The sequence below is a fragment of the Cornus florida genome, unplaced genomic scaffold, assembly GCF_030987335.1.
Source record: "Cornus florida cultivar Cherokee Brave unplaced genomic scaffold, ASM3098733v1 CherokeeBrave_3.0.0_Hap2_Chr04, whole genome shotgun sequence".
In the NCBI taxonomy this organism is placed as follows: Eukaryota; Viridiplantae; Streptophyta; class Magnoliopsida; order Cornales; family Cornaceae; genus Cornus; species Cornus florida.
In genome coordinates this window covers 7,903,921-7,922,693 of record NW_026775574.1, presented here as the reverse complement: position 1 = coordinate 7,922,693, position 18,773 = coordinate 7,903,921, and the positions used below count along the sequence as shown (strand labels likewise).

Below are 18,773 nucleotides of genomic sequence, written 5' to 3'. Positions count from 1 at the left end.
AATAACTCTTCTCCCTATATGCAAGCAAATATAGTGTATCTCTATTTTTATATGTGCTAAAAATAATAGAAAAGAAAATCAATCACACCAAACCACAAGAACACAAGCAATTTTTTACGTGAAAAATTTCCCTAGTTTGAGGAACAAAAACCACGGGACTTAGTCCAGTTAAAATCTCTATTATCAACTAAATAATAGGTACACAAAGTCTTCTCTAATCGCAATTAGAGGCTACAATACATCTCATCAAGATATCATCAATCTTGGCAAAAACAAAGAGAATTGGAGAGAAAATAGCATAAACCCGGTTACTATTCATGGGCATGAATCACTGTTCCCGAGCTCAAAATCCGATCTGCACCGTCCAGATTTTAACTCATTGAGTCGTAAACCACACCTCCAAATTTTAGCTCGATCGGACCACGGACGAAGCGGGATCGGAAGTTTGATGAAATCTGGGCAGTGTGAAGAAAAATTGCGTTTTTCTCTCTTTCTTTTGTGTAAGTTACGGCTGATCTCTCCTACCTTTTTATTCTGACTTCCTTAGGGTTATTCACTCTAAAGTGCTAGGCTTTGGGTTTTAATAAAACCCACTTGGGCTTTCCTTTATATAGAAGGAAATAAACCCAACAATGTTTTCATGTTCGATGATGTTTGATTGCATGGATCGCATGTCATTTAGCTTAAAGATTGCTCAAGGACACAATTGGATTCCTTGTATTGTGGCAGATTTATTGGGTGCTTATGTTTAGGGATTTGATTTTTATTCTCGATTTGATTTTTATTCTCTTCCTATATTTGTAATTTTTCACTTGTATATAATGATAGTCAGGTTCGCCAATTTTATCAAATCACTTTTGTTGGTTTAGTAGTGCCTGGAAAGGAGAACAATGAACAACAGACTTAGGAGGTATGATCCAGAATGTCATCCATTAAATTATTGTATTATAAATGGTCACATCCATGATCAACATCTTCATACATATACATATAGCTCCTTCTGCAGCACTGTCATGTCCCACCTTTACCAGTCAGTGTTTCGCTGCTAATTTTCCACTTTATCGCCTATGTAATGATTCAAAATAAATATTAATAATTTGATCAAGCATAAAAGCATTGAAAATGAGTTTTGATAAGCATGGACATGCCTTGTGATTGAATTCAATACCTTTCACCTTGCTCGACAATGTATGGGGGACAGGGACGATTTAGGATTAAGCTTATCAAAATGGTCCAAAAGCTGGGTTTTTCGACAGGTTTTCCATCAGCATCAGTGTCAGAGTCGCTTGGAGGGAGGGGCGGCATGTTTCCTTTCGGTATAGAATTCAACCTAAGATATGAGAGAGAAAAAAAAAAAAACTTATCTAAGTTGCTCTACTCAGGTACCATTTGTTCTAAAACATGGTGTATTTATAAGAGAGTTTGACAGAAGTATAATCACAAGTTAAATCCAAAGGAATAGAATAGACTTATTACTGATTAGCATGCATTCATTAATAACAGCATCAGATACTTGATTAGGATTGCATTTAAATAACAGAGCATCAGATGCTTCATGGCATTTTCTACTCACACACAATATTACCGGCCAATCTTGAAGCATATATATCCTGATGTGAGTAAGATTTTTATGTAAAATGATGCCTTACAACATCTTCAACAGTGTGTGTGTATATATATATATATTTGTGTAACTATGATGTGTTATAATAGATTTACATAAAAAATTTGGATTTTTTATTTTTAGTTCCAGTAGTTGTTTTATACCTTTTTGTAAAAATATATCCTAGGTCTACATAATTTTTACAAACCTACTTAATATAGGGTTCATTCGTTAATAGAATGAGAAAGAGGGGGGAGAAAGGATACATGCTCATGTAGCCATGTAAAAAAATTATGTAAAATATATAATAATTTTATACATTGGTGACGTAGCAGGAGATAAAAAAAAAAAATTACACACGTATATTTTACACACTCTTTTCTCTTAACAATTTATTTGCTACCACATTTTGGTTGATTTTTATGACTTAGTTGCCAAAAATTAGATATAGGTTATATGCTTTATTTACATAAATTTAAACAACATATTTTCCTTAGTGATTCCCATTTTATTTGGAATATGTTTGTTTTTCAAAAGCTGCGTTTGACTTCTTGAGCTTGGTAGTTGTTTTTAGTAATGTTTGGCTAGTTTTTATTTATTTATTTATTTTTAGATAGCTTTTGCCTGGAAGTTGTTTCATGAGTTTAATGAAAATTTCAAAATACCAAATATGCCTTTCATATTTGAGAGGGAATAAAAAAACATGCCGATAGTATCCTAAAAACAAACTGTTGATTAGATGCTTACATGAAATAATTCCAACTGAGAAACTCTTCAAAATGAGTTGTCAAGCACGTATAAGCCAAATAGAAGTGATATATAATGAATTCTTTTTCTGCAAAATGAAAATAATTCCAACTGAGAAACTCTGCAAAACTAGAGTTGTCAAGCACCTATAAGCCAAATAGAAGTGATATATAATGTCTTCTTTTTCTGCAAAATGACAAAAACTGTCTGGAATGTTGGTTATGCTTTTATTTTTCTTCAGCGTAAAAATAGAAGCAAAAACTGCCTGTTCTTTACACACAACGATCCTAAGCTTGGATAAAGGAGGAGCGTTGCGTTAGGTAAATTGACATGCAACATAAAACTTTGTCATGACCAATATTTGATAGTACGTGAATTGACTCAGGTTATGACTTCAAATAGAGTATAATAGAAACATGGGATATCATATAGCAGGACCCAAGTAATTGAAAAGGGCTTAATTGTTGTTGTTGTAAAGTAGAAGCAAAAACTATGCCAATCGAACCCTTAGCGTTAGGGTTGTGAGAGGCTTCTTAGAAAGTGTCTTTTAGCTTACTCTCTTGGGTTTTCAGAAGAGTAGGTTTGTGTGAGCGAAATATGTGATTGCAGGTATTGACCTCTTTTTTGCATCTTTATTTTTTGATTAATTTATAGAAAAAAAAAAAATAAACTCAAATTTCTTTTGGAAGAAGGATATATCCTTTTTATTCTCTTTAAACTTTAAATTCTGAAGAATTTAACAAAATTCAAATCAAAATTGTCAGTTAATGATGTTAAATAGAGATTATATAAGGAAAAAAAAAGAAAAAAAAAGAAAAGAAAAAGAATGATAGGATAAAGAAAAGAAGGGATGGGGAGGAGGGAGAGCCTGAAGTGTTTTATATAATTATTCAATCAAAATTTTCATAACATGCTTCAATAGTATCTTAAATAGCGCTCGATTAAATGGGAATCAATTTTAGTGTGTAGTCAATAAAAGGTTTGGATATTCCATTAATGCACAGGCAATAGAATTTGTTTTTTTTTTTTTTTTTTTTTTTTTTTTTTTTTTTTTTTTTTCCCCGGTAATTAACAGTCAATAGAATTTGTTCATAGATGAATATGTAATAAAGAGATATTTTTAGAAGCTAACAAAGCAACCATATTAAGGCATTTGTCAGATTTTCAAATATATTTGATTTTCATCACTTGATCAATGGAACTCCTACTAATATATTTTAATATAAAAAAATAAAAATAAAAAAGGGTAAAGTACATAGATACCCCCTGAGGTTTGGGATAAGGACATGCAGATGAAACTTAGTCTGTTTTGGGACAAAGACCCCCTCAAGTTTGATATAGTAACCAAAGACACCCCAATGGTAATGAATTGACATTTTTGCCCTTTGACTTTTATATTGACCCATGTGAATATTGAAATTACCTTTCTAACCTCTATATTTTTAGATATATATATATATTTATTTAACTCTCAATAATTTGTATATACACATATATATAATAAACGGAGAAGACAGCGCGTCCTTTACCTCGGTGCCGTCGGATATTTTTGAATGACAGGGGAGTTATACCAGTTCATGGTAGATTGGGGTTGCGACTCGAATCAGTAGGTATGTGTTTCGCACTGATAGCTATAGAAGGAAAGAGGATGCGCATGTACCAAAGGTGGAAGAGTCGCCGAACAGGGTGGTAAAGGGTTGTCGAAAAGGTGCAAGCGCCGAGGAATTCGAAAGCAAGGATGCACTCCAAGTGTCAAGGTGCCGACGGTGGCCTGCTCCTCGCCAGCTCATGATTCTTGTACAGAGCTTCGACGAGTCCATGGCAAAGAGTTCCGCTGACGGCCATGGCCTACTCCTCGCCGACGCATGATCTTCTACAGAGCTCCGGCTATTCCATTGCAGAGAGCTCTGTCGACTCTAGATCCTTCGAATCCGATGAGGCCGACTCTAGATCCGCGGCCCGCCTTCAATTTCATTGACCCATAGAGCCCCATAGTCGCCGATGAGATAAGTGCGGCAATGGTGAATGGATATTGTCGTTGTCGTCGCTGCATATTGTGGCCACCATAACGTCGCTGCCGCAAATCGCTGCTAAGTTACGTTCTCTCTCTCTCTCGCGGAGGTGACTGCAACAACTAACTGGCGATTTCGAACTCCGGCAAGTCACAAAAAAATCCGGCCAACAGAATCCTCATCTTCGTTCCAAAATCAAAGCTCTTATCTTCAACGGTGTGCCCTCTGTTTTATTTATTATTTATTTTATTTTTTGTTTTGTAATTTGTGTTCTTAGACTGTTCTTAATTTGTATTTTGTTCAATTATTTATTTTGTTAGGTATTAATTTTCAATGATATTGAACTGTGCGGAATGATATATATATTGATTATATATATGTGTATATACAAATTATTGAGAGATAAATAAATAAATCTAAAAATATAGAGGTTAAAAAGGTAATTTCAATATTCACATGAGTCAATATAAAAGTCAAATGGCAAAAATGTCAATTCATTACTATTGGGGTGTTTTTGGTTACTGTATCAAATTTGAGGGGGTGCCTTTGTCCCAAAATAGGCTAAGTTTCATCTGTATGTCTTTACCCCAAACCTCAAGGGGTGTTTATGTACTTTACCCAAAAAAAAAAAGTAAAATATTACCACAAAAGGGATTGCAACTGAACTGTCACTAAATTTGTAATGACCTAAACCTGAGGGTCCGAATCGCTAACCGGATCCTTACCCGAACCCGAGGTCAACTAAAAACATTACCATCCTTTCCTATATCAATACATAATATGCATGTCATCCTAGGGTTTATATATAATAATAATAATAATAATAATAATAAAAATAAAATGAGATCATAGTTACAAAATGTGTCAAACAGTCCATTAACCCATCAAAACTTGTGGAGGAACGTCGTCCGCCACTTCCTTCTTGTGACCTAAAAAATGTTAAAATGATGGGGTGAGCTAAACGCTTAGTAGGAAGTGTCTAAAACACACTTCTTATGACCTTGTGAATCCACATAGAGAATAGAATGCAAGAGAACGGGATCATATCTTGGGAGTCAAGTAAAACCACTGCATCATCAACAAACATACATATCTCAACCAATTACCAAATGCACCACATATGCCAATGATGTGCCATGCCATGCAATGTCACTCCCCGTTTCCGAAACCAAATTGTTTTAACTTCCAAACCGTTAGTGTAATCCGACCCAAGGCACCTCCAAAGCGTCACGAAAGGGGGATTGGCTACCCATCCACGACCACAAGGCACCTCCAACGCATCGCATCCAGCCTGGTTAGCTCAACCACACTAAGGTCTCTCCCTAGTCCCCTCTCTAGACCAGACTAACACCACGGACCACTAGGCGCCTCTTAGGCATTCGGGTTTTCACAAACACTTTTCAAAAACTTTTCCCCAAAACAATTTCATTGGTTTTTTAAAAAATACTTTTCCCCTTTTTTCTTTCCTAATGGATGCATGAATGCTTCATGCTTCATAATTTACCATAATTTTCACATCATCAAACCTTAACAACATTTCATACTAAAGAAGAATTTTCTCATGAATTTATAGCATGCTTTTAGTCAACAAAATTTCTACAATTACACATATTAAATAAGGACATAATCACAAAAGCATGCTTTCCATATCCAATCAACAAATCATACACATATATATTATTTACACATAACACACATAAAAATACGCATCATATATCTAGCATCATGGTAATTTCTCAAGAAAAATTTACAATAAATCACATACATTCCATCTACATCATTATCACATTATTAAGGGAAATCCTAACATTTATTTTTATAATTTCAACATCACTTTTCTTAACAATTAAAAATCATGGGGCACCTAAAATGTTAATACTAAGCATATATCTTCACCCCCAAGTATATAAATCATAATCATTGGTTCAATTAACACATATAATACATCCATCACCTTAATTACCTACAACCACAATAACATAGACAAAATTGCTAAAATCAAACATGCTTAGAATCAAATTAAAGGGGATAACTTACAAAAGATCAAAGAAAATGTGAATTAGAGTATCCCTACCTCTTAATTATAGAAAAACCCCAAAATTCCCAAAGTGAGCCAAAAATTCAAAATCCCTAGAGTGCACCAAACTGAAGTTGCTTACACCCACTTGAAGATCTCGTTGAGCTCTTCGATTTGCCGTAAGCGACACCTAAAAATTCCCAATGATGAAGGAGAAATCAAGACTTTAGTGTAAGAAAAGAAAAAAAAAAAAGAAAAAAAAAAAAAAAAAGGGGAGAGAGAAAACGTAGCAGTAGAGAGATAATGTGGTCTGTAAACTGACCTTTGGGCATTTTAATGACTAAAAATGCATGCTGATCCCACGGCCTAATTATAATAACATTTAACATTATTTCTTATATATATATATATATATATATATATATATATATATATATCATAAACATTATAATCTACCCTCCTTAAAAGATTTCGTCCTCGAAATCTACCCTCCTTAAAGAAGGAGGCCCACAACCATACACCTTCCCAAGAACACCTCACAAAACCCTAAAACCGTGAACTCACCAACATCACCGAACGTCACTAGTCATCACACACCACTGCCGCAAAAACACAATGCTCACCACCCTATGAGGGTACTCATTACTCAAGACATCATAACACAAACTAGCTGGATTTTATACTCAACTCAAAACGGGCATCGACCCACTCTACATTGCTACGCAAGGCTCCAAAGTCCAAGGGGAACGATCACAAGACCACCGAACATGACGACATCCTGTCTCAACTCCTCCCTAAAAGACACACAAAACCCCAGACAAGGAACCCCGTCCATCTCACAATCAAGCTCAACTCTAATCTACACATCCCTGTTAGACCAAACATTCACTACCTAACACTTAACTACATTATTACAAACCTATACAACGACTACCAACCACACCAAACGGCAATCACTAAACTTATCATCCTTAAGATGACTAAATAATGAATCTCCCAACGACTACATAATCATGAATCACCAGAACAATAAAACGTACTATCCTGTACCTAGAACCCAAATCCTCAAAACAAGATCTTCAATAATCAATGATCGAACTACAAACCCTATACCAGATACTTGGTACTACCTAACACGCTTCGTCACCCAAAATAAATCATCTGAATCCACACTGTCACACCGACACAACGCGCAATACCGTGCTCTCACTATCTTTGACAAATTGAAACAATCATTGACCTTTGACCTGACATAATGCTAAGAGAGACTAATTTAGGAGAAATGGTTGGCCAGGCCATTCTCGTCATCAATCCGGTCTCAACACAGACATCATTCCTGTCCTCAGGTCCAAACCTCAAACACACTCTCACACAGTCCATAAGGTAACCATGAGATCCACTCACTGTCAATCCATCGCTCTATGTAACCTCAACAACTATACAATTATATACCTGCTCTAAAAATCCCAATCATAATTCAATAAAACAACTATAAAAAGCTAAAAGCAATATGGCACCAAATACTACAATCATCAACTAGCATAAAAGATCTTTAATTCCCCTCTTAACACCTATACCAGGTAAACAACTCTATAGCATTACTTGATTCAATTCTTACCTGTCAAAACACACAATGCAACTATTTCATGCTCGAGATCACAAAACCAAAGTCAATCTTTCCCATTATTTCTCAACGGAATTCCAAATTCACTTTCTTTAATCACGTAGTTCTAATGCGACATCGACACTTGTTCTCAAGACACTGCTCGAATCAAACGCCTATAAAAACACCGAGTACATGACTCACATTACATCACCTAACCATCCTTAAGCTTACAATTCACGACGTACCCCTAGCCATCACCGAAAGTACCAAACACCGGAAACACAATCCCTATTCGGCAACTCGTGCCGTCAAAACCACCCTCAAAACAAGCACTACTAAAAACTGATGACTTTATCTCCCTTCGTGGGAGTGAGTTGACCAAATCAACCAAACTTTTACCGATGAACTCAATAACATAACAAATCATATACAGGTCTGTCCACCCACGGACACGTACAACTCCTAATGGAAAATAAGGCTCACGACAAACGACGTCCTTGCCAGGACTAGAACAAATGGAAAGGGTAACAAACCTCGCTCTCACAAGAGACTGACGACTCGCACCTGAATGCACCAGACACTTTGTCATATGCTACATACCAACTGTCCAACCATGGATACCCAATCTCACCTGGGATGAACTAAACTCCTTACACACAAAGAGAAGAACCAAATGGATACCCGTACGGAACTACAAACTCAATTCTAGGCGACCCCACCACTAACGGTCCATCATACACTATCAACACAGAAACTTCGCATACGATACCCTGCAACACCCATGCTAACCAAAACCAATCAGATCCCTACCACTCATTTGTCGAGTACTAAGATACAACTCACAACACAACCATCAAACAAGAGCATCAATACTCACAACATACCAACACTAGAAACGATCACAACCCATCGGACACCGTATCCCGTCACTCCCAATGACAATCCATATGCCATAAAATGACACTTTACCACCCGTTCCATCTTTCAAGACGATACTGCCTTGATCACCATGCACACCCGACTCGTAACCTCAGTCACAACAATCCATTGACTCGTCAAAAGAAAAATACGCCTATCTAGCAACATCGTCCTCACTGGCTCTAAAGACTAAGCCGACCACAATCGCCTCAACTAGCATACAATCCCATCACCTACCCGATAACATACAACAACACCTCATATTCCCAATCCACCCTCTGATCATATCCCAAACCATTCTGCTCATCAATACTAAACATCACGCCATAACGACTCTACTACCATCATCCTCGAATGATGACTCAAACCTCTCATCTCACTAGATCACCAAGTCACTACCAAGCAATTCTTCCTGTGACACCATCATAACAAAATAATAAGCATTACTCTCGATAACTCCCGCAACAACCACTACTTGCCACTAGAAAAGAATTTCTATACAGCAATATCGTTCCGACAAATCCTAAAGGAAAAATGAGCGCAGAAACTAGAATGGTCAACATCCAAATGTCTCCTCAAACCATCTACAACACAATCAGTCATAACACTTAATCGACTATTCTGATCATTCTTCCTAAGACAATCTACGTGCCTAAGTAAGATAACCTCACACCATTGGTTCAACATCATTCTTCTCCTTTTCACCATTCCCCATAACACTCTTGATCTCGTCCCAATCATTCCAATCATCAGTCTATCTCTTCGGATCCTCAAACAATTAGCACTACTTCTTCATACCCCAAATGAAACATAAAATTTAACTTTAATCCACAACTTTCAATTTCAAAACACAATCCATTTAGTAACACAGTACCTACCATCTATCACTTCATCCGCAACCATTAAACATACCGATGACTACATAATACCTGCCTTATCGTCCAATCCTACACTACACAGCTAAAATTTTCCACTATACACCACCTCGAGACTCTCTTGACAACTATAACAACCTATAACCCCACTCATCTACCAAGCTATTCAATCAACTCACTGAGAGTTAATTACCCACAACACGCTCCTGTAGCTTCCCGAAGTGGGAATCACACTCGACTAACAAGTGTCTAAGACATATTCTTACATGACTACGAAATGATCCACATCCCGCAACCGGTCCTACGTCACCTTAGACTTACAGAGTCCAACAAGTCCCCTTAATAATCAAAACCAACACGCTTCCTTAAACCGTACCAGAATACCCAAAATACACGTCTACAACCCATAGACTACACTCATGACTCAAGCAACCTCTATCACACCCACCACAAACCAGTTCGAAGAGAACCTTACTACTAAATTGTGACCTAAGTCACAAACACTAACCCCCTAAGGTCATACCTTTCTCCTACAAAACCCTTACTCGTACACTTGACCTCCACGGTCAGAAGAACCCACACACCGATGCATGAAACTCATACATAACATAGACACTATGCCATAAAATATGAACCCATTCTAAAGTTGCGCTCTAAGCACCACACAAAATGCAACAAAAAGATCAAAATGACTACACACTGAATATCTTAATCCATGTGCTAAAAGTCCAAGCCATTCGTTCGATAAGAACCGGCACCCCAAATAACCCTGGAGCAATCGAGCTACTCACATACTCAGGTCAAAACCCACACAACCATCCATTCTCAACCGCATACTCCTATACATGTGTATGTAATAATAATAATAATAATAATAATAATAATAACTGTATCCCATACCATGATACAATCATGTTCCATCATTTAAATTTATTTATTTATTTATTTTTTAAACACCTCGTCTTTCATTTAAAAAAAAAAATACTTGCATAACCATGCCTAATAACCATCATAATACCAAACAAGACATGCTTGCACATATCAGGCTCAATACTTGTCACATTAGCATAAAAGAAAATTGCACCAACCGTGCCTACTGCTTGCCACCGTCATATATCGCATACTTTCCACTTTATCATCTATAACATGTTTCAAAAAACTTTCACATTTCATTTACATATAACGGTAATTTAAACACGTAAGCACTTAGTAAATAGGCATGCCTTTTAAAACCGTAAACACATAAACAATTAGGCAAGTAAGCATGTTTCTCAGATAACAAATATTTAACACATAAGCACATAAACAATGCAATCCACCTACCACACAACCCTTGATAGGCCTCTACTCGTCGTCCTACTGGTTTTCAAACCATGGTTTTGATACCAATTTTGTAACGACCTGAACCCGAGGGTCCGAATCGCTAACTGGGTCCTTACCCTAACCCGAGGTCAACTAAAAACATTACCGTCCTTTCCTATATCAATACATAATATACGTGTCATCCCAGAATTTATAAATAATAATAATAATAATAATAACAATAATAATAATAAAATGAGATCATAGCAACAAAATGTGTCAAACAGTCCACTAACTCATTAAAATATGTGGAGAAACGTCGTCCGCCACTGTGATACCCCTCAATTCTAGAGCCACGAGTGATCAAGTCCAGGCATAGATCCGAGGGATACCAGACAATTAATATGTAAACAAGCAGAATACAAAAGAATTAAAATAAAATAAAATAATAAGCTGAAAAGAATTCTAAATGTAAAAATCCTCCAAAATAAAAGTTTAATATAATTTAAATCTTCCAATCCTTATAACTCGGGAATCTATCCAGTGGACTCCTAATAATCCCAAATGAAAAATAAATTTACAGAATCAAAATCCAAAACTAAAAATAAGAAAGAAAATCATATGTAGTCGGAAGAATGAGTGACTGTATCTGCATCATCACGATCAAGCTCTAAGCCTGGTACTGACAAACACCTGAAAAATAAGAGTGGGTCAGCCCCGCATGCAAGTTCTATCCTACTACAATCCATACATAAACTCGATACGCAGATACATCCTAGATAGCTCGGTAATAACTAAAATAGTCCATATAGATATAGATACACACTCTAGGATGCTCACTAACCTATAATCATCACATCTGAGTAGAAGGTAACACGCAAAACTTACGTACTATAGTCATACACACCTAGACCTACCAGGGAACGTCATTAGGTCCAATTATCCATCCAAGGCGATATACGCATCATAACCGTGATCAGGAGACTCAAGCTCATATTACGGTACCATAATATATATAAACTCCCATCCAAAACCAATGTAGTGCCGCTCAACTGTTCGTCGCCAAGACACTACATAAAACTAGGATTTAAATATTTTAATTAAATCCATTTCCTTCCTAATATAGAAAAAAAAAAATAAAGCAACCATCCATTGTGTCGTTCAACTGTTTTAGTTGACAAGACTTGCATCCATGTAGGATTTAACTATTTTAGTTAATCCATTCCATATGTATGAATAGGTAAAGATTAATGTTTTGATCTAATTCCTTCCTCATATGCCACCGTCCCATACCGGTGCATATAATGCATATGATCCGTAAATGATGCAACACTCATTTGAACATCTAATGCATCCAGAAATAATCATAATAGAAATCAGATATATGCAAGATCCTATTATGCATCCAGCATATGTTTATGACCATATATCCTCCGTTTAAATTGCTAGAGTAATGATAAACAATTTAAATTATCCATATCCACATAATTGACAGAACATAAATTATAATAGTTCATCAATTTAAAACCCATAGCGTGTTATAATGATAATCAGAAGTATTAACTGGCACACTATATCAAAATCCCAAAAATCCTTTCATTTTCTAGAATATGCATCAATATAGATTAATACATACATAACAATATTAGGCATTCATTATAGAACCTAAAAATCCTGTTCCAATTATTTAAATTGTTAAAATAAATCTAAGCATTCAAATCCTCCAAACCGTCCACCAATTGATACAGTTACTAGCAAATTAAATGCCAATTTAATCCAGACCAAGCATAGTTAATTTCAAGTAATTCACTATACTTATAACTCTATTTAAATATGATTAAACAGTATAAAATTTTATACACAAGAATCTCTAAGTTCCAGTATGTAAGTTTATTAACAACCAAAGTGCAATATGTAGGATTTTTCCCTAAATTCACACTGTTCATTCCTTAATCCATTTATGAATTATTGTTTCCCTATAATATTACAGGTCTATAACAATTAATTACACCATTTAATATAATTTAAACGGAGTGGAAATACCCTGTATAGTCCAAACAGCGCCTAAAAACCAACCATACGCAATTCTGGGTGAGAGAAGGCTCTCTCAAATTGAGAGCCTGCTCCTTTGGCATGAGAGCCTGCTCCTCAACATTGGGAGCCTACTCTTAGTAGCTAGGAGCTGGCTCCATACTCCTTGGAGCCTGCTCTATTGATGAGGGAGCTGGCTCCCTACTTTTGGGAGCCTGCTGTCTCACTCCCTAAAATCGTTCTGCGTCTATGCTTCATCTTCGGTGATTCCCATGGCCTCTGTAATTCTTTTAATACTTGTTCTAGTGTTCATTCAACTTCCCAGATTAATTACAAGACATCAATATACATCCATGATCTCAATTAAACAAAGTTTAAACGCAAAGACAACAAGAACCAGTTAACAAAACTTTTAGAATTTGCAAACCAGATTAATTCAACGGGATTAAATAAAGATTAAACATGCATAAAAGATCTGTTTTAGCATTAATCAAACCCTTGGAGACTAACTAGAATGCACAGAACACAAGTTTACAGGAAGGAGATAGAATAAAACTTGCCTTTAGGTTTCGGTTTGAAACCTTTCAACGTCGTCTCTAAATTTCGGCAACCCCAAGACTGTTCTCCTCCTCTGATCACTGTTTCATTCCTCTGTTGCTTCTTGGTTCCATCCAGAAGCAACCCCTTCTTTCTCCTTTAGCCTCACAGGTTATCTCTCAAGACTCTCTCTGTTTTCCTCCCAAGCACATTACATGCCTCTGTGTTTCCTCTCAAGCACATTACATGCCTCTGTGTTTTCCTCACAAGAACTATTACGTGAATAGGGTTTTTCAACCCTAGCAGACCTATAATGTTATATATATATAGGCCTTTACAAAAACCTAATTCTAATTCCCAACTAATTATAAGTCAGCTAATTCAATAAAAGAAAAACCCTAAACCTAAACTATATATACGTCCAATTAAAATACACGTTATTAAAACACTAATTAATCACATAATTAAATTAAATCAAAATTAAACAATTAAAGTAAAACAAATACACAATTAATTTGAATTAACACAATTAAGCAAATAATAAAATAAATTCATAATTAATCAATTAAGCAAATAAGTCATAAAAATGCAACAAAAATCCAAAATCATAATTTAAAATACCCAGACTATCCTTTCTAAAATTTGGGGTATTACAGCCACTTCCTTTCTTTAACCTGAAAAATGTTAAAATGATAGAGTGAGCTAAATGCTCAGTAGGAAGTGTCTAAGACACATCTCGTATATCGGGAATCAAGTAAAACCACTGCATCATCAACAAACATACATTTCTCTACCAATTACCAAATGCACCACGTATGCCAATGATGTGTTATGCCATGCAATGTCACTCCCTGTTTCCGAAACCATACCGTTTCAATTTCCAAACCGTTAGTGTAATCTGAGCCAAGGCACCTCCAAGGCGTCACGAAAGGGGGATTGGCTAACCATCCACGGCCACAAGGCACCTCCAAGTTGTCGCATCTGGCCTGGTTAGCTCAACCACACTAAAGTTTCTCCCTAGTCCCCTCTCTAGACCATACTAACACTACGGACCACTAGGCACCTCCTAGGCGTCCAGGTTTTCACAAACACTTTTCAAAAACTTTTTCCCAAAACAATTTCATTGGTTTTAAAAAATATATTAAAACTTTTTCTTTCCCAATGGATGCATGAATGCTTCATACTTCACAATTTACCATAATTTTCACATTATCAAACCTTAATAACATTCCATACTAACGAGGAAATGTCTCATGAATTTATAGCATGCTTTCAGTCAACAAAATTTCTACAATTACACATATTAAATAAGGACATAATCAGAAAAACATGCTTTCCATATCCAATTAACAAATCATACACACATATATTATTTATTCATAACACACATAGAGATACGCATCATATATCTAACATCATGGCAATTTCTCAAGAAAAATTTACAATAAATCTCATACATTCCATCTACATCATGATCACATTATTAAGGGAAATCCTAACATTTATTTTTATAATTTCAACATCACTTTTCTTAACAATTAAAAATAATGGGGCATCTAAAATGTCAATACTAAGCATGTATCTTCACCACCAAATATATAAATCATAATCATTGGCTCAATTAACACATATAATACATCCATCACCTTAATTACCTACAACCACAACAACATAGGCAAAATTGCTAAAATCAAACATGCTTAGAATCAAATTAAAAGGGAAAACTCACAAAAGATCAAAGAAAATATGAATTAGAGCATCCCTACCTCTTAATTATAGAAAGCCCCAAAATTCCCAAAGTGAGACAAAAATTCGAAATCCCTAAAGTGCACCAAACTGAAATTGCTTACACCCACTTGAAGATCTCACCGATCTCTTCGATTTGTCGCAAACGGCATCCAAAAATTCCCAATGATGAAGGAGAAATCAAGACTTTAGTGTAAGAAAAGAGAAAAAAAAAAAAAAAAAAAATAGAAACCAGAGATGGAGAGATAAAACGTAGCAGTAGATAAAGGTTGTGAAGACAACCTATGAGAGAGCGGCTTAGAGCTCTCAATGTCTAGGAGGTGTTTTCCTCCTTGTTTGCTCTACCCCTCTTGGCCTTGGAACACTTCCTTATATAGGCCAGGTGAGAGGTTAGATGATGTTATTGGATGACATCACATATGAATTAATTAATATAATAATTAAAAAAGAGAAATATTTCAAATAATTATAAAGCTATATTAAAATGAGGTTGATAATTTCGGGAGTCAAAATGGTATTTCTCTCTCTGCGAGTCAGGTCGAGGGTCAACTCGACGAGCCTTGGACTTCAGCCACCAAACCAAATACCTCTCGGATCCCAGGTAATTCTGAGTCCTACTCCCAACTCAGGTCTTTAAGTCTTCACAATTCTGTTCGAGGTATAGTGATAACGTGGTAAATGGCACGTATCTTTGACCATTGACCGTTTGATTTGTGGGCCATCGTTACTGATGTGGCGTAGTCTGTTGACTAATGTGGTCTATAAACTGACCTTTGGGCATTTTAATGACCAAAAATGCATGCGGGTCCCACGGCCTAATTATAATAACATTTAACATTATTTCTTATATATATATATATATATATATATATATAAACATTACAAAATTTCTAGCAGAAAACAATATATAAGAGGAATTGACACAATAATCTTTTAAAATATATGCATTTTTATTACATTAGGCCTTGCCTAGTAAGCGATACATAGATATTATGATTAACAAGCCAGTGCTTTCATAACTTCAGTAAAAATGACAACAACCACCAACTAGATTAGGCAGCCTCTTATTTTTTTGCTACTCATTCTTGTTCTTCTTATTTCTTTGCTGGTGTCCCGCCAACTGATGCCTAGAATACCATTAAAATGCGGGTCAAAACAATTATATATAGTATATACAGATAATATATGTATGCATGTATGTGAGAATGCACATACCTTCTTCTTAGGCTCCAGGGGCTTCAGCTCAGGCTTCTTAGGGGCCTGTTTGGTGACTGGAGCTTTGACAGGCTCGCTCTTGGCCTGGCCAGAGCAGCAAGATTTCTCAACCTTTTGTGATGCCATTTCTTCTGAACACTCTTACACAAAAGGGACTAAAACCAAGCTTAAGTATCTACCTCCTTGTTGGCTACAACTATCATATCCATCGAAACACATTTATTTATAGTTAAAGAGTTCAAGATCAAAGCATGGATATATCTTGAAGCTAGTCATTGCTCGCACTATAATGAAAAGTTAGATGTATCAGTTCGAGGGAATCAGATGCTATGTTAAAAGCATTCACAGATATTTTCGGAGCATAAGCCTTAGAGAGCAAGAACAAATTTCATGTCCAAATCATTTTTTGGACAATTTGATGTGGGGGACTTCGCGCACTGAGATTCTATTTGGCCTTTCTGTTAATCCTCCCTTTGTGTGTTTTCATATTAGAGTGAACCCTTTCTTTTCAGTTTGGTCTCTTGGATAATTTATATTCATCTCTAATCATCCGGCCTTGAACCTAGTTGAGTATGTATGTAGGTTAAAATCTGAATGCAGACAAAAATAAATCAAGCATTATGATTTGTAACTTCTAGGTTTGATTTCTAGGAATGTCAAAACTGTCATTGTAATGCCACCCAACAATGGAGAGCCTATTTTTTGCTCAGGGTTTACGCGGCCAAAGAGTCATTGTAATGCCGTCCAACAATGGAGAATCTTTTTGATGGCTTTATGGACCGCATAGAGATCACCATCAGTTCTTATTCTTCCTGCTGAACCACTCATCTTTCCTGGAGTTTTCTTCATTGATTGTCACTTGCTTTTGTCCTATTGAATTTGCTTCTTTTGTGAGGCCGGAATATTTTTTATCAGCAAATTTTGGATTGAAATAATTGGACCTTAGAAATATTTTCTTTTTCGGTAAGAGCCCTAAGAAATATTTTCAATAATAATTTTCATTATGAATTCAATTTTACATTTAGAAAAGCTTGTAAACAATATCAGTAATAACTGTCTCTATCATGATGGTTGCATCAATTTGAACAAAAACTTCAACAAATATTATCTCAGCCTGAGATAGGTACGTATTAACAATCCTCAGCTCTACATAATTCAAAAAACCATGTCCAACAAATTAAAGCGTGGTCACGGAGCAAAGTTGTGGCCTGTTTGACATCCACTAGAATGGAAGAGATGACATATTGGTCGAGTGGTTGAAGATTATTGAACCAATCCAATTTTTTGAACTATCATATAAATTCCATCATGAAATTACTATGTTAGTTCAGGTAGAGGTTACTGAATATGACATCTTAATTCATCTCAGTTCATCACTCCATCTTAAAATTGTGGTGGTAGCAATTTGAAATTACAAATGGCATTAATCATCCTTGTTCCAAAATAAAAAAAATATATATCAAATGAGTCATATCATTACACTACACACACATAAACCCCAAAATTTAGATCAAATAGAAAGTTTGGATTTGTGAAGCTTTTGATCAACATCAATCTCATAACAATAACTAGCAATCGAGTTCAAAGCTTTTCACTAAAACAAGGACGAAAAAAAAAAAAACCAATAAACAAAAAATTAGTATAATATCAACAATAGTTAGTTAATTAGTTGGTATCTACCATAATGTTAAGCATATTTTAGCTTCAGTTCCATTTTTTTTTTCATTTCAATAGTATCTTTCCGGCCCACATCATTCGTTATAGGTTTCAAAAGGCAGCAACATTTTTTTCTTGCAAGATATCTCCTCAGTAACAGTGGCTAAAAATTCCATTTTCCGTAGTCTTGTTATGGAATGTCAACAATGTTATAGTTGAAGGATACTGTAAGCCAGTCATGCAGTTAGGCCTCGGAAGAAACTCTTGCTGTGATTATCCCTGAAATCAAAGAGATGCTCTGTGTTTGCAGGATATTTCGCCTTAATTTGTGGATTGGATTTGAGTTCTTGTCCTCTCGGGGTGTTGAATGCTCCGAAGGATGACTGCTGTCCTGCTTTCTAGCTTTGTTTTTTTTTTTTTTTTTTTTATGTGTGAGGTAAAATATAACAATAAAATAAAAAATTCTTATTACTTTCTGCAACTATTTGGGATTGAAAAGGGTTTTGCG

The 18,773-nt window shown here is 35.7% G+C and overlaps 2 long non-coding RNA genes across 2 annotated transcripts; both read right to left on the bottom strand.

The window, feature by feature from the left end:
• Window positions 1–913: 913 nt before the first annotated feature.
• LOC132305575 (uncharacterized) lies at window positions 914–1,435 on the bottom strand. The gene is made up of 2 exons (XR_009481630.1): window positions 1,169–1,435; window positions 914–1,065 (listed from the first exon to the last, which is right to left on the bottom strand). It is a non-coding gene; the product is annotated as an uncharacterized LOC132305575 (long non-coding RNA).
• Window positions 1,436–11,550: 10,115 nt separating this feature from the next.
• LOC132302679 (uncharacterized) lies at window positions 11,551–16,973 on the bottom strand. Its single transcript, XR_009480897.1, has 3 exons — window positions 16,610–16,973; window positions 15,415–16,521; window positions 11,551–11,773 (listed from the first exon to the last, which is right to left on the bottom strand). It is a non-coding gene; the product is annotated as an uncharacterized LOC132302679 (long non-coding RNA).
• Window positions 16,974–18,773: the final 1,800 nt, after the last annotated feature.